The sequence below is a fragment of the Hyperolius riggenbachi genome, chromosome 5, assembly GCF_040937935.1.
Source record: "Hyperolius riggenbachi isolate aHypRig1 chromosome 5, aHypRig1.pri, whole genome shotgun sequence".
In the NCBI taxonomy this organism is placed as follows: domain Eukaryota; kingdom Metazoa; phylum Chordata; class Amphibia; order Anura; family Hyperoliidae; genus Hyperolius; species Hyperolius riggenbachi.
Genome location: NC_090650.1, coordinates 261,568,845 through 261,592,393, shown reverse-complemented (window position 1 = coordinate 261,592,393; position 23,549 = coordinate 261,568,845).

Sequence of the window (23,549 nt, the reverse complement as noted above, 5' to 3'; positions counted from 1 at the left end):
AGTCGTGTGACCACTGTGAGACTGGTCAACAGACGCATCTATCTCCTCCTATGGCCGACTGCCCGATCTCGGTCCTCAGGGTTTCCCCACTCCAGACAGCATTCCTCAGTGTAGATTCCCCGCTGGTTGCTCCTTAGAGTGTAGTCCCGGTATAGTGCCCACCTCAAACAAATTAAGCCTCATATAGCGTAATTCCGTTTTAAAAGATATAGCTTTATTCCATAAAATATACTCACAAACATGTGAAGTTTAACAGCGTTTAGAGTGTTTATACGGGCTCTCCCCCGTGCCTCTCCGGATAGGCGCGATAGGTGTCCTCCGCAAACCGCTGCTGAAACCGCCGCTAGATTCCTCCGCTGAAACGCCGCTGCGTTAGGTCCAGATCGTCCTGCGGGCGTTAGCTCCTCCCTACGCGTTTCGTCACCGTCGCGTGACTCATCAGGGGCGTGGCTGGCCCCAGGACGTCTGGATATTTAAAAGTACGGGAGCATTGCTCCTCCCAATCCCGCTCTGGCCAAAAGATAGTTTGCGCATGCGCGATACGGCCCTCCTCGCGATGTCACATCGAGGCCTGAAATGTAAATAATGGCCACGTGTCATCTCGCCGCTAGACCATGCGCGTAGCATACATGGCTGAGGCAGAAGGGAGGCCCAGATACATAATAGAATAGTGATTTGAATACACATAATTTTTACCTAGAAACTAAAATCCAAAATCATTAAAATGTTTTGACACAATGCATATGCCACTCCTCGTATTCAACGTGCTTGGGGTACCGGCCCCTACGCACAGGCACCATCTTGTGGTCACTTACTATATAGCACAACATTAATTCCACATTAACAGTAGCCATACAAATGTTGGTACATTGTATTTGCACATAATGTGTAGCACACCATGCGTTCCACATTACAAATGGCCACATAGATGTTAGTACATTGTATTTGCACAAGGGCCATTGGTCATCCATCAGACTAATTAGTACAAGTTGCTTGAATCAACATAGAATGAATAAAATAAAATAAAATAAATGATCATAGATATAAAATAAAATAAATATGCATTCAGATGCCCATATATGCTATCATATGGGTAACCCCTAAAAAGTTACACAGTAACAGTATTTTCTCACCTACAGATCTATGCTAGTGATGGTTTATACTCCTAGTTTTAGCTATTTGCTATATAGCAATTGAGGTCAATTTCCACATTATGCCCCCCTGGTTGTAGAGTTCCCATTTGATAAATCCATTTAGTTTCGGCCTTTGAAATTTCTCGAATCTTGTTGCAACCTCTCCACGAATAGTTCGCCTTTTCTATTCCACAGAATTTTAAGGTACTGGGGTCTGATTGATGGTGTATTCTATAGTGGTCTGATACACTGTGTCCTTCCAATCCCCGCCTTATGTTTCCAATGTGTTCTCCAATTCTCTTTTTTAATTTCCTAGTTGTTCTACCAATATATTGGATGTTGCAGGGGCACCACACCATATACACCACCCCCTTAGTGTTACATGTTATGTTCTGCCTTATTTTATGGGTGGTTCCTTTTGATGTGGACGCCACTTCATTGCATCTAATTGGCAACCCCTCTCTGCATCCTACACAGCCTCTGCAGGGAAAAAAACCTTTTTGTTGCCAGAATGGGACCACTTCCCTAGGGGGATTTACACAGCTTGGTGCCAGGTAGTTCCTCAGGTTCTTTGCCTTGCGATATATAAACTTAGGGCAGTCTGGTAAAATCTTCTTGAGTTGATGGTCTTCTCTTAGTATGGCCCAGTGTTTCCTTATGATATGTTCCACTTGTTTATATTGAACATTAAAATCACTTAGGAAAGGTATATTCTCCATCTGCTGTTCCCTTACATTCCTCGGGCCCTTTTTTTACTAGTTCTGATCTATCTATTCTGCCCACGTCCATTATCTGCCTTTGAATTTCGAGCTCATCATACCCCTTATCTATAAACTGGTCAGCTAGCACCTGTGACTGACCCACATAGTCTCTAATGTCGGTACAATTCCTCCGAAGCCTTATCATTTGTCCTTTCGGTATTGCGTTTTTCCACTTTGGATGGTGGCAGCTGTCTTTGTTAAGGTATCCATTTCTGTCAGTCGGTTTGAAGTAGGTGGTTGTACATATCCTTCCGTCCCTTTTGGCAATATTTAGATCCAAGAAGTGTATCATTGTGCTACTTTTCTCCATTGTTAACTCAATATTCATCCCATTCTGGTTCAGATTTTCAAAGAACCCAGGAAGGTCATCCTCATCTCCCCTCCATATCACGAAAAGATCGTCTATAAATCTCCGCCAGACGTAGATTCTTTCGTCTCCACCATTCCCCAGTACCATTTCTTCCCATCTTCCCATGAATAGGTTCGCCAGGGAGGGAGCAAACCCCGCCCCCATGGCACACCCCTTGATCTGTAGAAAATAGGCCCCATCATGCCAAAAATAATTTCGCGTGAGGGCAAACTCTAAAAGTTTCATAATAAACCCACACTGTTTCTCATTTAGTTGTTGTTCTTTGTCGAGATAGTACTTCACTGCCTCCAGACCCGCCTCATGCGGAATGTTCGTATATAACGATGTTACGTCAGCGGTTACCAGTATGTCTCCCTCCTCCAGGTTCAGATTCTCAAGGATTTGTAGCATATGTTTCGTATCCTTTATTACTTGGGGGAGGCCCAGCACAAGCGGTTGCAGGAAGAAATCCAAATATTGGCCCAGCCTGTGTGTGATGGATCCTATGCCGCTTATGATGGGCCTCCCCGGTGGTTTTTCCTGATTCTTGTGTATCTTCGGGATCTGATAAATTATCGGCGTTCTTGGTGCCGTAGGTATCAAAAACTCGTATTCCTTGTCATCCAGGATCCCCTCATTTAATCCCATCTTCAATATTTCTCTCAGTTCAGTGGCGAACTCATTACATGGGTTGCCCTTCAGTTTTTTATATGTTGTCTCATCCTTGACTAGTTTATTCAGTTCATCTGTATACTGCCTCTGGCCAAGGACAACAACCCCCCCTCCCTTATCTGCTGGGCGCACTACCAGTTTTTTGTCTTCCAACATTTCCCTGGCTATTTTTGCCACTCCTCTGACTCTTTGTGGTTGGATTTTCTCGAGATCTGTCTCCACCATCTTCTTAAATACCTCAACACAGTTAGGGTTAGTTGTATGGTGTGGGTTAAATAGGGACCGATTTTTCATGCCTGTATGCTGATATTGGCTCACAGGATTATTCCTACTTGTTGGTCCCTCTTTGCTAAGGAAGTACTTTTTGATGTTAAGGACTCTGGTATATTTTTGCAAGTCTATATATGTTGTAAATTTATTCAATGGTTGTTGCGGCGCATGCTTGAGGCCCTTATCGAGTATCTTCAATTCCTGGTTCGTTAAGGTTACCCCCGATAGATTGTATATGCCTTTCCCTATCTCTCTCTTCTTCTCTTGTATGCGCCTCCCCCCTCGTACCCCCCTTCGGGTCTTCGTTTGTTCCCTCCTGGTGTAGGTTGTTGCATCGGCTCGTATTCCATCCTCGCTTGTGGGTTCCATGGTGGCTTGTATTTCCCTGGGATGTCCCCCAAAAAATGCTGGTAATTCTTCTCCTGTCTCAGCGGGTCATATCTATTCTGTATTGGTATATCATATTGTCTCCTTTCAAACTGATTCCTTCTTTCATACTGCGGCTTAAATTGATTCCCATATTGCGGCCCATTGAGATTCTGTACATATTGTCTTGGTTGCCTATACCCCCTTGGATTAGGGGTGACTGGTAAATCCCTATGATTGACCTGCTGTATAGCATTTGATGGTCTTTTCGGTATCGCTCCTCCATTAATTGGGGCATCCCCATTCATCACTATTCCCCCACTCGGTGCTTGTTCTTTAGGTGTCGTGTGTATGGGTACATTTGGTTTTCCTTTACTCTGCCACTTATACGCCTTCTTAAGCCTGTAAGCATTCCAGTCCAGTTGGAACTTTCTCTTTTTCTTCATAATAATTTCTCTTTCCTGCTTGATAAGTGTTTCACACGTGCGTTCCGAGAGGGTTTTATACAGGGTCTCCTCCTTATGAAGGTTTAAATCAATTTTTATCTGGTTAACCTCCCTTCCAAGTCGCTCCAGCCTTGCTGTTTTTCTCTTTATCAGTAGTTCCATCAGGCCTATGCCACATCCATCAAAGTATTCACCCCACTCTTTATCATTTTGTTCACTTTCTTCACCATCATCAGGGCACATATCCCACCTTAGCTTCTGCGGCACTACTCCCTTAGATATATATTTGTTTAGGGTGGTCACGTCCCACCACGTGGCTTGTTCCTTCAGAACCGTGTGTTCCAGTAATCTAAATTTATCTTCTATGTCTTTTTTAACCTCATCATGATTTTCCTCCTCCCCTGTATTGAAGATAACCTCTGTATCTACATTATGTTTATCCCTATATTCAAATATGTCCATCATTTTTAAGCTGCTGTATAGGTATGGCTGAAAAGCTTAGACTCTGTATGTATAGTGTACAGCGCTGCAGTAAATCTACACAGATATATACAAAATTGAGTTCAGTATAACAGTGCAGTAAATAACAGAATAGTTCACTCCTTCCTTCACTTATGGCCCAAAACTCCCGTGTGTATGCGCTCTATTGAGGTTCAGCAAGTCCCCTTGTACAGTCTTAGTTTATAGATAGATAGCGCTCCACTCCGCACTTGTTCATAGAAAAATTAATCAATATTCAAAGAACGCCAACACAGGTCCCCCTTAGGGGCTGCACTCACCCAAGTCGTGTGACCACTGTGAGACTGGTCAACAGACGCATCTATCTCCTCCTATGGCCGACTGCCCGATCTCGGTCCTCAGGGTTTCCCCACTCCAGACAGCATTCCTCAGTGTAGATTCCCCGCTGGTTGCTCCTTAGAGTGTAGTCCCGGTATAGTGCCCACCTCAAACAAATTAAGCCTCATATAGCGTAATTCCGTTTTAAAAGATATAGCTTTATTCCATAAAATATACTCACAAACATGTGAAGTTTAACAGCGTTTAGAGTGTTTATACGGGCTCTCCCCCGTGCCTCTCCGGATAGGCGCGATAGGTGTCCTCCGCAAACCGCTGCTGAAACCGCCGCTAGATTCCTCCGCTGAAACGCCGCTGCATTAGGTCCAGATCGTCCTGCGGGCGTTAGCTCCTCCCTACGCGTTTCGTCACCGTCGCGTGACTCATCAGGGGCGTGGCTGGCCCCAGGACGTCTGGATATTTAAAAGTACGGGAGCATTGCTCCTCCCAATCCCGCTCTGGCCAAAAGATAGTTTGCGCATGCGCGATACGGCCCTCCTCGCGATGTCACATCGAGGCCTGAAATGTAAATAATGGCCACGTGTCATCTCGCCGCTAGACCATGCGCGTAGCATACATGGCTGAGGCAGAAGGGAGGCCCAGATACATAATAGAATAGTGATTTGAATACACATAATTTTTACCTAGAAACTAAAATCCAAAATCATTAAAATGTTTTGACACAATGCATATGCCACTCCTCGTATTCAATGTGCTTGGGGTACCGGCCCCTACGCACAGGCACCATCTTGTGGTCACTTACTATATAGCACAACATTAATTCCACATTAACAGTAGCCATACAAATGTTGGTACATTGTATTTGCACATAATGTGTAGCACACCATGCGTTCCACATTACAAATGGCCACATAGATGTTAGTACATTGTATTTGCACAAGGGCCATTGGTCATCCATCAGACTAATTAGTACAAGTTGCTTGAATCAACATAGAATGAATAAAATAAAATAAAATAAATGATCATAGATATAAAATAAAATAAATATGCATTCAGATGCCCATATATGCTATCATATGGGTAACCCCTAAAAAGTTACACAGTAACAGTATTTTCTCACCTACAGATCTATGCTAGTGATGGTTTATACTCCTAGTTTTAGCTATTTGCTATATAGCAATTGAGGTCAATTTCCACATTATGCCCCCCTGGTTGTAGAGTTCACATTTGATAAATCCATTTAGTTTCGGCCTTTGAAATTTCTCGAATCTTGTTGCAACCTCTCCACGAATAGTTCGCCTTTTCTATTCCACAGAATTTTAAGGTACTGGGGTCTGATTGATGGTGTATTCTATAGTGGTCTGATACACTGTGTCCATCGTTATATACGAACATTCCGCATGAGGCGGGTCTGGAGGCAGTGAAGTACTATCTCGACAAAGAACAACAACTAAATGAGAAACAGTGTGGGTTTATTATGAAACTTTTAGAGTTTGCCCTCACGCGAAATTATTTTTGGCATGATGGGGCCTATTTTCTACAGATCAAGGGGTGTGCCATGGGGGCGGGGTTTGCTCCCTCCCTGGCGAACCTATTCATGGGAAGATGGGAAGAAATGGTACTGGGGAATGGTGGAGACGAAAGAATCTACGTCTGGCGGAGATTTATAGACGATCTTTTCGTGATATGGAGGGGAGATGAGGATGACCTTCCTGGGTTCTTTGAAAATCTGAACCAGAATGGGATGAATATTGAGTTAACAATGGAGAAAAGTAGCACAATGATACACTTCTTGGATCTAAATATTGCCAAAAGGGACGGAAGGATATGTACAACCACCTACTTCAAACCGACTGACAGAAATGGATACCTTAACAAAGACAGCTGCCACCATCCAAAGTGGAAAAACGCAATACCGAAAGGACAAATGATAAGGCTTCGGAGGAATTGTACCGACATTAGAGACTATGTGGGTCAGTCACAGGTGCTAGCTGACCAGTTTATAGATAAGGGGTATGATGAGCTCGAAATTCAAAGGCAGATAATGGACGTGGGCAGAATAGATAGATCAGAACTAGTAAAAAAGGGCCCGAGGAATGTAAGGGAACAGCAGATGGAGAATATACCTTTCCTAAGTGATTTTAATGTTCAATATAAACAAGTGGAACATATCATAAGGAAACACTGGGCCATACTAAGAGAAGACCATCAACTCAAGAAGATTTTACCAGACTGCCCTAAGTTTATATATCGCAAGGCAAAGAACCTGAGGAACTACCTGGCACCAAGCTGTGTAAATCCCCCTAGGGAAGTGGTCCCATTCTGGCAACAAAAAGGTTTTTTTCCCTGCAGAGGCTGTGTAGGATGCAGAGAGGGGTTGCCAATTAGATGCAATGAAGTGGCGTCCACATCAAAAGGAACCACCCATAAAATAAGGCAGAACATAACATGTAACACTAAGGGGGTGGTGTATATGGTGTGGTGCCCCTGCAACATCCAATATATTGGTAGAACAACTAGGAAATTAAAAAAGAGAATTGGAGAACACATTGGAAACATAAGGCGGGGATTGGAAGGACACAGTGTATCAGACCACTATAGAATACACCATCAATCAGACCCCAGTACCTTAAAATTCTGTGGAATAGAAAAGGCGAACTATTCGTGGAGAGGTTGCAACAAGATTCGAGAAATTTCAAAGGCCGAAACTAAATGGATTTATCAAATGGGAACTCTACAACCAGGGGGGCATAATGTGGAAATTGACCTCAATTGCTATATAGCAAATAGCTAAAACTAGGAGTATAAACCATCACTAGCATAGATCTGTAGGTGAGAAAATACTGTTACTGTGTAACTTTTTAGGGGTTACCCATATGATAGCATATATGGGCATCTGAATGCATATTTATTTTATTTTATATCTATGATCATTTATTTTATTTTATTTTATTCATTCTATGTTGATTCAAGCAACTTGTACTAATTAGTCTGATGGATGACCAATGGCCCTTGTGCAAATACAATGTACTAACATCTATGTGGCCATTTGTAATGTGGAACGCATGGTGTGCTACACATTATGTGCAAATACAATGTACCAACATTTGTATGGCTACTGTTAATGTGGAATTAATGTTGTGCTATATAGTAAGTGACCACAAGATGGTGCCTGTGCGTAGGGGCCGGTACCCCAAGCACGTTGAATACGAGGAGTGGCATATGCATTGTGTCAAAACATTTTAATGATTTTGGATTTTAGTTTCTAGGTAAAAATTATGTGTATTCAAATCACTATTCTATTATGTATCTGGGCCTCCCTTCTGCCTCAGCCATGTATGCTACGCGCATGGTCTAGCGGCGAGATGACACGTGGCCATTATTTACATTTCAGGCCTCGATGTGACATCGCGAGGAGGGCCGTATCGCGCATGCGCAAACTATCTTTTGGCCAGAGCGGGATTGGGAGGAGCAATGCTCCCGTACTTTTAAATATCCAGACGTCCTGGGGCCAGCCACGCCCCTGATGAGTCACGCGACGGTGACGAAACGCGTAGGGAGGAGCTAACGCCCGCAGGACGATCTGGACCTAACGCAGCGGCGTTTCAGCGGAGGAATCTAGCGGCGGTTTCAGCAGCGGTTTGCGGAGGACACCTATCGCGCCTATCCGGAGAGGCACGGGGGAGAGCCCGTATAAACACTCTAAACGCTGTTAAACTTCACATGTTTGTGAGTATATTTTATGGAATAAAGCTATATCTTTTAAAACGGAATTACGCTATATGAGGCTTAATTTGTTTGAGGTGGGCACTATACCGGGACTACACTCTAAGGAGCAACCAGCGGGGAATCTACACTGAGGAATGCTGTCTGGAGTGGGGAAACCCTGAGGACCGAGATCGGGCAGTCGGCCATAGGAGGAGATAGATGCGTCTGTTGACCAGTCTCACAGTGGTCACACGACTTGGGTGAGTGCAGCCCCTAAGGGGGACCTGTGTTGGCGTTCTTTGAATATTGATGAATTTTTCTATGAACAAGTGCGGAGTGGAGCGCTATCTATCTATAAACTAAGACTGTATGAAGAGTTCACATTCCAGCACCCAGCCCATGTCTAACAGCTCTGATTTAACCACTTGAGGACCGTGGGCTTTATCCCCCTTAAGGACCGGCCACTTTTTTTCCATTCAGACCACTGCAGCTTTCACGGTTTATTGCTCGCTCATACAACCTACCACCTAAATGAATTTTGGCTCCTTTTCTTGTCACTAATAAAACTTTCTTTTGGTGCTATTTGATTGCTCCTGCGATTTTTACTTTTTATTATATTCATCAAAAAAGACATGAATTTTGGCAAAAAAATGATTTTTTTTAACTTTCTGTGCTGACATTTTTCAAATAAAGTAAAATTTCTGTATACATGCAGCGCGAAAAATGTGGACAAACATGTTTTTGATAAAAAGAACCCCATTCAGTGTATATTTATTGGTTTGGGTAAAAGTTATAGCGTTTACAAACTATGGTGCAAAAAGTGAATTTTCCCATTTTCAAGCATCTATGACTTTTCTGACCACCTGACATGTTTCATGAGGGGCTAGAATTCCAGGATAGTATAAATACCCCCCAAATGACCCCATTTTGGAAAGAAGACATCCCAAAGTATTCACTGAAAGGCATAGTGAGTTCATAGAAGATATTAATTTTTGTCACAAGTAAGCGGAAAATGACACTTTGTGACAAAAAAAAAAAAAAAAGTTTCCATTTCTTCTAACTTGCGACAAAAAAAAATGAAATCTGCCACGGACTCACCATGCCCCTCTCTGAATACCTTGAAGTGTCTATTTTCCAAAATGGGGTTATTTGTGGGGTGTGTTTACTGTCCTCGCATTTTGGGGGGTGCTAATTTGTAAGCACCCCTGTAAAGCCTAAAGGTGCTCATTAGACTTTGGGCCCCTTAGCGCAGTTAGGCTGCAAAAAAGTGCCACACGTGGTATTGCCGTACTCAGGAGAAGTAGTATAATGTGTTTTGGGGTGTATTTTTACACATACCGATGCTGGGTGGGAGAAATATCTCTGTAAATGACAATTTTTTAATTTTTTTTACACACAATTGTCCATTTACAGAGATCTTTCTCCCACTCAGCATGGGTATGTGTAAAAATACACCCCAAAACACATTATACTACTTCTCCTGAGTACGGCGATACCACATGTGTGGCACTTTTTTGCACCCTAACTGCGCTAAGGGGCCCAAAGTCCAATGAGTACCTTTAGGATTTCACAGGTCATTTTGAGAAATTTCGTTTCAAGACTACTCCTCACGGTTTAGGGCCCCTAAAATGCCAAGACAGTACAGGAACCCCACAAATGACCCCATTTTAGAAAGAAGACACCCCAAGGTATTCCGTTAGTAGTACGGTGAGTTCATAGAAGATTTTATTTTTTGTCACAAGTTAGCGGAAAATGACACTTTGTGAAAAAAAACAATAAAAATCAATTTCCGCTAACTTGTGACAAAATGTAAAATCTTCTATGAACTCACCGTACTACTAACAGAATACCTTGGGGTGTCTTCTTTCTAAAATGGAGTCATTTGTGGGGTTCCTATACTGTCCTGGCATTTTAGGGGCCCTAAACCGTGAGGAGTAGTCTTGAAACAAAATTTCTCAAAATGACCTGTGAAATCCTAAAGGTACTCATTGGACCATGGGCCCCTTAGCGCAGTTAGGGTGCAAAAATTGCCACACATGTGGTATCGCCGTACTCGGGAGAAGTAGTACAATGTGTTTTGGGGTGTATTTTTACACATACCCATGCTGGGTGGGAGAAATAACTCTGTAAATGGACAATTGTGTGTAAAAAAATCAAAAGATTGTCATTTACAGAGGTATTTCTCCCACCCAGCATGGGTATGTGTAAAAATACACCCCAAAACACATTGTTCTACTTCTCCCGAGTACGGCGATACCACATGTGTGGCACTTTTTTGCACCCTAACTGCGCTAAGGGGCCCAAAGTCCAATGAGTACCTTTAGGATTTCACAGGTCATTTTTGTTTCAAGACTACTCCTCACGGTTTAGGGCCCCTAAAATGCCAGGGCAGTATAGGAACCCCACTAATGACCCCATTTTAGAAAGAAGACACCCCAAGGTATTCCGTTAGGAGTATGGTGAGTTCATAGAAGATTTTATTTTTTTGTCACAAGTTAGCGGAAATTGATTTTAATTGTTTTTTTTTCACAAAGTGTCATTTTCCGCTAACTTTTGACAAAAAATAAAATCTTCTATGAACTCGTCATACACCTAACAGAATACATTGGGCTGTCTTTTTTCTAAAATGGGGTCAGTTTGTGGGGTTCCTATACCGCCCTGGCATTTTACGGGCCCAAAACCGTGAGTAGTCTGGAAACCAAATGTCTAAAAATGACTGTTCAGGGGTATAAGCATCTGCAAATTTTGATGACAGGTGGTCTATGAGGGGGCGAATTTTGTGGAACCGGTCATATGCAGGGTGGCCTTTTAGATGACAGGTTGTATTGGGCCTGATCTGATGGATAGGAGTGCTAGGGGGGTGACAGGAGGTGATTGATGGGTGTCTCAGGGGGTGGTTAGAGGGGAAAATAGATGCAATCAATGCACTGGGGAGGTGATCGGAAGGGGGTCTGAGGGGGATCTGAGGGTTTGGCCGAGTGATCAGGAGCCCACACGGGGCAAATGAGGGGCCTGATCTGATGGGTAGGTGTGCTAGGGGGTGACAGGAGGTGATTGATGGGTGTCTCAAGGTGTGATTAGAGAAGGGAATAGATGCAAGCAATGCACTGGCGAGGTGATCAGGGCTGGGGCCTGAGGGCATTCTGAGGGTGTGGGCGGGTGATTGCGTGCCCTAGGGGCAGATAGGGGTCTAATCTGATAGGTAGCAGTGACAGGGGGTGATTGATGGGTAATTAGTGGGTGTTTAGGGTAGAGAACAGATATAAACACTGCATCTGAGGGGTGGGGGGGGTGATCAGGAGGGGGCAGGGGGAGGGATAAAAAAAATAGCGTTTACAGATAGTGACAGGGAGTGATTGATGGGTGATTAGGGGGGTGATTGGGTGCAAACAGGGGTCTGGGGGGTGGGCAGGGGGGGGTCTGAGGGGTGCTGTGGGCGATCTGGGGCAGGGGGGGGAGAAATCAGTGTGCTTGGGTGCGACATAGGGTGGCTGCAGCCTGCCCTGGTGGTCCCTCGGACACTGGGACCACCAGGGCAGGAGGCAGCCTGTATAATACACTTTGTAAACATTACAAAGTGTATTATACACTTTGTATGCGGCGATCGCGGGGTTAACATCCCGCCGGCGCTTCCGTATGGCCGGCGGGATGTTGCGGCGGGTGAGCGGAGACAGGCGCCGGCGGAGGATCGCGTCACGGATGACGCGATCGCTCCGCCCATGCCCTTACAAGGACCGCCGCCTCTGTGGGTGAGCTGGTCTTTGCGGGCTCCACTTTCCGGCTGCCCCTGTGCGTTAGGCGGTCGGGAAGTGGTTAAGGGGAGGGGGTTAACTCTCTGTGTGTCTGCTTGTATAACTTCTTATCTCTGTAGTAGAGAATTGCTGCAGATATCTTGTTTTTGAAGACTGAAAGAGTTACTAAAGGATTACATGAACAGAGGCAATACATCTTTATGGGGCCTTTTTGTAGCTGACCCCATGGCCAGGGTTTTAATTCAGTGCACTCCATCCTTCCCGCTTGTGTTTTTTGTCAGCATGCACACAGCTTATGCTGGTGTATGTGCATGGTGCGCATGGATACATTACGTTAGCTCCCTTGTGCGTTTAGTATGATGCGCTATCTGTCCCAGGAGAGGATGTCAGGATGTGTGCTCTTAATCCCTTGATAGGCTTGATGCAATGAATGTTTGCATGTATGGATGTTACAGGGCTAGAGTTAGGACACCTACGTTTACCTGGGTACTTCTGCACAGTGTAGGTGACTAAGCAAAAGAATGCATTCTTCTGTGAACTAAGAGCCCAGCTTTTAACTTAGCTGTAGGGAAAACAGTGGTGCCTGGATGAGTGAATCTGTGAATGCATTTGTTTGAACATTTACATGTGAGTGTGCGAAGGGTTATTGATTTTTATTAATCGAACCAAGTTCCCTGTGTCAATGATTGCGGGCATCAATGAGATGCCTGTGTTCATTGTAGCAACCTGAATTACACAGGCACACATTACTTCCTAATTGTGTACTATTAGTACGTGGCAGAAAGAAAATGTGTGAGGACATCTTGTGGCCAACTAGTAAAATTACACCTGCTTACAATTGTATAAATAAAAAGACTTAAACATAATTCAAAATTAATTTCTAACCTTCCACACTCTCCAATAAACACCCAAGTTTTGCATTAAAAAAAAAAAATACATAAATAGTTACCTTAGAGACTGAACTTTTTTAATATGTATGTCAAGAGGGTATATTAAAGTTATTTTTGAAAATATGGGCTTGTAAAGAGCGATGGACGCAAAACTGAAAAATGCACCTTTATTTCCAAATAAAATATTGGCACCATACATTGTGATAGGGAAATAATTTAAACGGTGTAATAACCAGGACAAATGGGCAAATAAAATACGATTTTTAATTATGGTAGCATGTATTATTTTAAAACGATAATGACCAAAAATGGAGAAATAATTATTTTGTTTAAATTTTTTTCTTATTCCCATTAACCACTTCCCGACCGCCCAACGCACAGAGGCGGTCGGAAAGTGGATCCCGCAAGGAGCAGCTCATGCCCAGAGGCGGCGGTCCTTGTAGGGGCATGGGCGGCGCGATCGCGTCATTCGTGACGCGATCGGCCGCCGGGGACTTGCTCCGCCTACCTCGCGTTGTAACCCGCCGGCCGATCGGAAGCGCCGGCGGGTTACTAGCACCCGGATCGCCGCATACAAAGTGTATAATACACTTTGTAAAGTATACAAAGTGTATTACACAGGCTGCCTCCTGCCCTGGTGGTCCCAGTGTCCGAGGGACCACCAGGGCAGGCTGCAGCCACCCTAGTCTGCACCCAAGCACACTGATTTCCCTCCCCCTGCCCCCTGAATGCCCACAGCACCCCTCAGACCCCCCCTGCCCACCCCCAGACCCCTGTTTGCACCCAATCACCCCCCTAATCACCCATCAATCACTCCCTGTCACTATCTGTCAACGCTATTTTTTTTTTATTCCCTAAACTGCCCCCTGCTCCCTCCTGATCACCCCCCACCCCTCAGATTCTCCCCAGAACCCCCCCCAGACACCCCCCCTGTGTACTGTATGCATCTATCCCCCTGATCACCTGTCAATCACCCATCAATCACCGCCTGTCACTGCCACCCATCAATCAGCCCCTAACCTGCCCCTTGCGGGCAATCTGATCACCCACCCACACCAATAGATCGCCCGCAGATCCGACGTCAGATCACCTCCCAAGTGTGGTGTTTACATCTGTTCTCTACCCTAAACACCCACTAATTACCCATCAATCACCCCCTATCACCGTTACCCATCAGATCAGACCCTAATCTGCCCCTTGCAGGCACCCAATCACCCGCCTACACGCTCAGATTGCCCTCAGACCCCCCTTTATCAATTCGCCAGTGCAATATTTACATCTGTTCTTCCCTGTAATAACCCACTGATCACCTGTCAATCACCCATCAATCACCCCGTCACTGCCACCCATCAATCACCCCCTGTCACTGCCACCCATCAATCAGCCACTAACCTGCCCCTTGCGGGCAATCTGATCGCCCACCCACACCAATAGATCGCCCGCAGATCCGACGTCAGATCACCTCCCAAGTGCAGTGTTTACATCTGTTCTCTACCCTAAACACCCACTAATTACCCATCAATCACCCCCTGTCACGGCTACCTATCAGATTAGACCCCTATCTGCCCCTAGGGCACTCAATCACCTGCCCACACCCTCAGAACGCCCTCAGACCCCAGCCCTGATCACCTCGCCAGTGCATTGCTTGCATCTATTCCCCCCTCTAATCACACCTTGAGACACCCATCAATCACCTCCTGTCACCCCCTAGCACACCTACCCATCAGATCAGGCCCTAATTTGCCCCGTGTGGGCTCCTGATCACTCGGCCAAACCCTCAGATCCCCCTCAGACCCCCTTCCGATCACCTCCCCAGTGCATTGATTGCATCTATTTTCCCCTCTAACCACCCCCTGAGACACCCATCAACCACCTCCTGTCACCCCCCTAGCACTCCTATCCATCAGATCAGGCCCAATACAACCTGTCATCTAAAAGGCCACCCTGCTTATGACCGGTTCCACAAAATTCGCCCCCTCATAGACCACCTGTCATCAAAATTTGCAGATGCTTATACCCCTGAACAGTCATTTTTAGACATTTGGTTTCCAGACTACTCACGGTTTTGGGCCCCTAAAATGCCAGGGCGGTATAGGAACCCCACAAGTGACCCCATTTTAGAAAAAAAGACACCCCAAGGTATTCTGTTAGGTGTATGACAAGTTCATAGAAGATTTTATTTTTTGACAAAAGTTAGCAGAAATTGATTTTATTGTTTTTTTTTCACAAAGTGTCATTTTTCACTAACTTGTGACAAAAAATAAAATCTTATATGAACTCGCCATACACCTAACGGAATGCTTTGGGGTGTCTTCTTTCTAAAATGGGGTCACTTGTGGGGTTCTTATACTGCCCTGGCATTTTAGGGGCCCTAAACCGTGAGGAGTAGTCTAGAAAACAAATGCCTCAAAATGACCTGTGAATAGGACGTTGGGCCCCTTAGCGCACCTAGGCTGCAAAAAAGTGTCACACATGTGGTACCGCCGTACTCAGGAAAAGTAGTATAATGTGTTTTGGGGTGTATTTTTACACATACCCATGCTGGGTGGGAGAAATCTCTCTGTAAATGGACAATTGTGTGTAAAAAAAATCAAACAATTGTCATTTACAGAGATATTTCTCCCACCCAGCATGGGTATGTGTAAGAATACACCCCAAAACACATTATACTACTTCTCCTGAGTACGGCAGTACCACATGTGTGGCACTTTTTTACACCCTAAGTACGCTAAGGGGCCCAAAGTCCAATGAGTACCTTTAGGATTTCACAGGTCATTTTGCGACATTTGGTTTCAAGACTACTCCTCACGGTTTAGGGCCCCTAAAATGCCAGGGCAGTATAGGAACCCCACAAATGACCCCATTCTAGAAAGAAGACACCCAAAGGTATTCCGTTAGGAGTATGGTGAGTTCATAGAATATTTTATTTTTTGTCACAAATTAGCGGAAAATGACACTTTGTGAAAAAAAACAATTAAAATCAATTTCCGCTAACTTGCGACAAAAAATAAAATCTTCTATGAACTCGCCATACTCCTAACGGAAGATCCTTGGGGTGTCTTCTTTCTAAAATGGGGTTATAAGTGGGGTTCCTATACTGCCCTGGCATTTTAGGGGCCCTAAACCGTGAGGAGTAGTCTTGAAACAAAAATGACCTGTGAAATCCTAAAGGTACTCATAGGACTTTGGGCCCCTTAGCGCAGTTAGGGTGCAAAAAAGTGCCACACATGTGGTATCGCCGTACTCAGGAGAAGTAGTATAATGTGTTTTGGGGTGTATTTTTACACATACCCATGCTGAGTGGGAGAAATATCTCTGTAAATGGACAATTGTGTGTAACAAAAATCAAACAATTGTCATTTACAGAGATATTTCTCCCACCCAGCATGGGTATGTGTAGAAATACACCCCAAAACACATTATACTACTTCTCCTGAGTACGGCAATACCACATGTGTGGCACTTTTTTGCAGCCTAACTGCGCTAAGGGGCCCAAAGTCCAATGAGCACCTTTAGGCTTTACAGGGGTGCTTACAATTTAGCACCCCCAAAATGTCAGGACAGTAAACACACCCCACAAATGACCCCATTTTGGAAAGTAGACACTTCAAGGTATTCAGAGAGGAGCATAGTGAGTCCGTGGCAGATTTCATTTTTTTTTTTGTCGCAAGTTAGAAGAAATGGAAACTTTTATTTTTTTGTCACAAAGTGTCATTTTCCGCTTGTGACAAAAAATAATATCTTCTATGAACTCACTATGCCTCTCAGTGATGATGGAAAATGGGAAAATTCACTTTTTGCACCATAGTTTGTAAACGCTATAACTTTTACCCAAACCAATAAATTTAGGCTGAATGGGGTTTTTTTTATCAAAAACATGTTTGTCCACATTTTTCGCGCTGAATGTATACAGAAATTTTACTTTATTTGAAAAATGTCAGCACAGAAAGTTAAAAAAATCATTTTTTTGCCAAAATTCATGTCTTTTTTTGATGAATATAATAAAAAGTAAAAATCGCAGCAGCAATCAAATAGCACCAAAAGAAAGCTTTATTAGTGAATAGTGACAAGAAAAGGAGCCAAAATTCATTTAGGTGGTAGGTTGTATGAGCGAGCAATAAACCGTGAAAGCTGCAGTGGTCTGAATGGAAAAAAAGTGCCTGGTCCTTAAGGGGGGTAAAGCCCATGGTCCTCAAGTGGTTAAAATACATTTAGAATAAAATAATTCTTAGCAAAATCTACCACGCAAAGAAAATCTAATTGTTGGCAAAAAAACAAGATGTAGATAATTTTTATGTGATGAATAGTGATAAAGTTATTGGCAAATGAATAGAAGGAGCGCTGAAAGGTGAAAATTGCTCTGGTCTATAAGGGGAAACTCCCCTCAGTGGTGAAGTGGTTAAATTGTTGATTGTTATGGACTTCATAGAATTGTGTTGCTACCTTATATGATTCTTTACACACACACACACACACAAAAAAAAGCACAGGAAAACACAACAAAAAGGATTTTTTAAAGTTTAATGTTTCAATGCAAACAAATGTTCACATTGAACCTTTTATTATAAATACGTACCGGGGCAAAACTGACCCCTCTACTTTTTTATTTGGGATAGGGTGAACTTCAATGGTCCATATATTAATAGATTCCACCATATTTCACATCTCAGGGTCGTAAAAACCATACACATGCACAGGTGCATAGCAATAACCATAGCAGTCATAGCAGCCGCTATGGGGTCCTGGAGCATAGAGGGCCCAGTGGGTGCATCATGTATTCACGAATAACTTTCTTGTGTTTCTCCACCCTCTGACTTTGTCTCAGTGCCCATGAACTATGTGAACTGTCGATTGCATGATGATGTAAATTGCCTAATTAACTAAAATCCACAGGGTAAAGGCAGGTGGCATTGATTAAAGAGAGACTCTGAAGCCTCCAAAAATGCAGGTTTTTACTTTGAAAACCTCTTTAACATAATTGCCCCACCTAAAACGCTCCATCCCCGTGACTGAAAACTCAATTAAATGGATTTTTCTGCCCTAAGGAGGTAGAGCTTTGGGCTGTAGCTCTGCCTGCGTGCGCGCCAATCAGCGCTGATCGCCGCCTCTCCCCGGCCCTCTCAGTGAAAGAAGACTGAGAGGGGCGGGGAGAGGCGGTGATCCGCGCAGATGGATGCATGTAGAGGCAGAGCTACAGCCCAAAGCTCTGGCTCTATGCGGAAGCGCTCCCCGCAATGTTCCCCGGGGAGCTTTCGGTGATTAATCGAGTTTTCAGCCTCGGGATGCGGCTTTTTAGGTGGGGAAATTATGTTAAAGAGGTTTTTAAAGTAAAAACATGATTTTTTGGGAGACTTCAGAGTCACTTTAAGTGCCTACATCTGAGGGTCCCATGAACGTTTTACTATGGGGCCCCATGATCTCTAGCTATGCAACTGCACAAGCATGATAGAGGTTGCCCGATTGGAATCGGAACCCGATCCCTCGGGTGACATTGCTGGGCTGAGGGCCAAACGGAACCACACAGAAGTTATGTCACGCAGGATGCGGGATGAGTGGCGACAACAGAACTATTGGCTGTTGCTCAGCCGAGTTGATCTGCCTGGTGGATTGCTGACCAGGTGTCAGTTGGGGGCTGATATAGGTGGGGGTTGTCATCAACCACCTCAGCTGGCTTTAATCTACCATATATATGGGCCTATAGTCCCAACTCCCAGAGCACAAATTGGGGATATACTTAAAATATAACAAGGGCTTTGTACAAGGTTGAGGGGTCTAGGTATTGTCACCCCCTTCCCTGATATTTCAGACTGCTACCGAATGTTATAGACTGCATAGACTGGTATTGCTCAGGGTTATACCAGTCTGCATGAAGGACAAGTACTTGATAGGGCTTGGTGGGGGGGGGGGGGGGAGATTAATATTTTAATTAAGAATTTCAGAAAAAACACATTTCTGCACACATTGTAAATGCATTGGTGCAGCTTCCCACCACTGCCAATGGCTGGGATTCAGTTACTGAATTTCTGTACAACCAACATGCTTGCTGTGTTGTTACTTAGTGAATCACCCTCCTTGTCTCTTTCAATCACAAAATTTATCATGTTTATGATATTTAAAAAACAATGAAGTTTATAATTCTTATACGTTAAAGATGATGAAGCTCAAAACTATATTCCCATTCTTGTTTTTATAGCTCTCCATGAAAATACCTCATTTTGGCTGAGATCTTGGCAGGCTACGAAGATAAACATACTGCTAATATAAACATACTACTGACTTCAAGACATAACCTTATCAAAAACAGCAGTAACAGAGTTCAGGCTCTGCGGACCGCTATGGATGGGAACCATGTTTGACTGATGAGCACTCCGCTTCAGATGATGTGGTTTGGAAGGAAGATTTTCTGAATTAAAATGGAGAGCACAGCTAAGAACTGTATAGACAGAATAGTGTCAGCCATTCCCAAAACAAGCAGTCAGATGTCTGCTTTTAGTTACCGACCAGTAAAAATCTCACAGCTGAAATGTGGTTGACTGCTGTGGTCATTTCCCTAAAGTAAGATAGCAGGTTTTATCTTTGAAACACTGCAAGCTCCAGGATATAATATATATATATATATAATGGTATTTTTTGATATATTGGGAGATATATCAGAAATTTCTCCTTAAAGTGTACCAGAGCTGGGTTAAACAAAACATTTTATACATATCTGGGGCTTCCTTTAGCCCCATACGCACGGATCACTCCCACGCCGCTGTCCTGTCTTCCCACAGCTCCGATACTGGGTCCGCGCACTTCCATCAGCCGGAGCTATTCTGACATAAGTGAAGCCGCTGGAGAGATAAATAGAGGGCCCACTTCTCCTGCGTAAACTGGCCTGACTGATGGAAGTGCGGGGACCCGTTATCGGAGCTGCGGAAAGACTGACAGCAGCGTGGGAGCAATCTGTGCGCATGGGGCTGGAGGAAGCCCCAGGTATGTATAAAACGTTTTGTTTAATCCAGCTCTGAGTCCCTTAAAGGTGGGCTCCAACGGTCCAATTTCTAGCGAAAAATCGCTCGAGCGATCAGATAATTCTGATTGGATGTGATCTGATTGGTTGTAAATAATCTCCGTTGATGGGCACAATCAATTACAAATGATTATAAAAACAGCCGTCCGATTGGATTTTCGTCGAACCAAAATTTGGATTTTCTTGTTGGTTGTGAAAGTAGTAGTGAACGATGTATTATGATATTTCACATCCGTTCAGAATTATCTGATCGCTGAAATGATTTTTCGCTAGAAATTGGATTGTTAGTGGCCACCTTTAGCAGTATACAAAGATGAAATGCCTCATGAAAAAAAAAAATCACATGATTTAGGCTGGGTTTCCACACCATGCAGTTTTCAGCGGTATACAAAAATTGCATAAGAATGCACTACAATGAAAGACAATAAGCTTATTTTCCAGAAAATGTGAATTTGCGACTGTGAATATGTGCAAGGAAAAATTTACAGCATGCTGCATTCTTTCGGACACTGCATCTGTTTCCTGTGTAATGATTATCAATTATGCTAGACGCATGCAAAACTTTGTATAAAAGGTTGCATAAACTTGATAGAAAATTCACATACATAAAAATGCATGCAAAAAACACAATAATAAGTAGGGCTGTGGAAACACAGACCTACTTATTAAAGGACAGTGAAGGTTCTTGCTGAACTCAGAACAAGTCAGTTTAAATTTACCGATATTCTACTACTGCCTTATCCATTCTCTCGCTAACCTCCTTCCTTCATATACCTAACACTAACCTCCCCCATTTACACCTTACACTAACCTTCCCCCATCTACACCTAAAACTAACCTCCCCCTGTCAATACTTAACACTAACCTCAACCCATCAACACCTAACACTAACCTCCCACATCTACACCTAACACTAACCTCCCCCCATTGACACCTAACACTAACCTCCCGCATCTACACCTAAAACGAACTTCCCCCTGTCAATACCTAACACTAACCTCCACCCATCAACACCTAACACTAACCTCCCGCATCTACACCTAACACTAATTTCCTCCCTATCTACACCTAACACTAATTCCCCCATTTACAATTAACAATAACCTCCCTCCATCTACACCTAACACTAACCTCCCCCCATCTACACCTAACACTAACCTCCCCCCCCCCCCCGTCAACACCTAACAATAACCTCCGCCCCGTCAACACCTAACACTAACCTCCCCCCATTTACACCTAACAATAACTTCCCCCCCATCTAAACCTAACACTAAGCTCCCCCTTTTCTACATCTAATAATAACCTCTTCCTATTTACACCTAACAATAACCTCCCCCCCATTTACACCTAACACTAACCTTCCCCTTCTCTACATCTAACAATAACCTCTCCCCATCTACACCTAACACAAAAGCCAAACTCACCACCATGATCCTCTACTACCAAGGCCAAGCTGCTGTCCATAGCACTTATGGTGTCCAATTCACCTGGCACTGTTCCAAAACTAATATGTATAGCTGCAATGGCTGCCTCCAGCACCCATTGTAGCCGGAACTGTACCTCCACCATAATGCCAGCCTCTCGCCCTCGTTGTGGCCACCACTGTACCACCACTGCTATGTACAGCTGTAATGCCTGCCTCCAGCACCCACTTTAGCTGCTGCAATTTATCCAATATGTATAGCTATCATGCACCTTGAACACCCAAATTACCAGGGTGCTACCGAAGTCGCCAATTGCATTTGAGCCTTTAGCAGTACCCATGAGGAGTCGGAGTCTGATGAATTTTGTACAAAATCCACAGACCTGGTAAGTATTAGACTAAGGAGTCGTAGTCGAGGAGTTGGAGCCATTTTGGGTACCTGGAGTCGGAGTTGGAGTCGGAAGGTTTTTGTACCGACTCCACAGCTCTGCATTTTACCAGGCCAACATCATGCCTAAATTACCTTCCTAAAAATAACACTGCAGAGTTTCTTTATTCCCTTTTTGTTTATTCACAGCATAATCATGATTAAAAGACCAACATAAAAAATGCATATATATATTCAAAAGCGAAATTTTATGAAAATTTTGCCTGAGTTGTGTAAACACTAAAGAAAAAAGTGTCTGTTAAAGATGGCTCCATGTATATTTTAAAGTACCTACTTATAAAATTGCATAATGTCAGTTATAAAACTGTAAAAATATTCTAAGCTCACTTGTTATTCCACTCTATTATGCTTTATGTATAAAATTCCATATGTACTGTATATTCAATGAATGGGGGTACAGATTACATACTTGAGACAAACTATTATAAAATCATGAGACAGAAAAACAGGACATTCCCTTATTAAACCTCCATCACCTTTAAAGAAATTCAATGAGTATAGTAAAGATGAGTACATTATTTAATTAAAGAAAAAACAACAAAAAATACAACGAAACCGTGCTAGTGCAGCAGAAAAAGAAGACTGAAAAGAAGTATAAGTGGTACTCAGTGTGATAAAATAATTTTACACATAGGAGAGCAGCTTATTTTTAAGCAGGAAGGAAAACTGGATTTGGTAGAATGAAATATAAAACTTAATTCTCAATACATTTCACTAGATGCTGATGGCCTCTTTAGATGTAAAAGTCTCTTTGACTATGGATGATAGTGTTCAAACCTTTCTTGTTAAATGACACAGACAAAATGAGTGGCTCCTTAAAGGGACTCCGAACAGTGATTCAAAACAAAATCTGAACTTACCAGGTGTTAATTCTGGCGCCAGATTCAAGTCCCACCAGTATTTAAACAGCACTGCCCTCAACTGCAGTGCTGTCTGATCTGACAGTTTGTTTAACTGTTGTTAGTGCTTTCTACGCTGTTATTACTGTGATCTTTCGGTTGCGACCTCGGCCTGTGACCTCGACTATCCTTGCTATCCGCCTGCCTCGACCCTTGGCTTGTGACCCCGACCTCTGCTGTTTGCCGCCTGCCTCGACCCTTGGCTTGTGACCCCGACCTCTGCTGTTTGCCGCCTGCCTTGAACCTTAGCTTGCTTCTGGAATACGTCTTCTCTGATTATCCACTCAGCAGCGTCTCCTGTTCTAAAAACCACTGTGGGATTACTTTAAGCGCAACCTGGTGGGCACTAGGCAGCGAAGTCCATGGTCTTCACTAGGGAGACGGTGGTGAAAACCTATGGTCACTTAGATCCTGTGCTTGGGTGATCCTATCTCACTGGTGTAGTCAACAGACCCTACATCCTAACAGATCCATTCTTTTTTGTCCAATCTTACCATTTTCTATGTAATATAAGGGGCTGCCTAAAGTATCCATCCAATATATTGAAAAAAATGACAATATGAATGTATTTTAACTGTATGTTTTGCACGTTTTGCACTACTGTGCTGTAATTGTCCTCTGATGA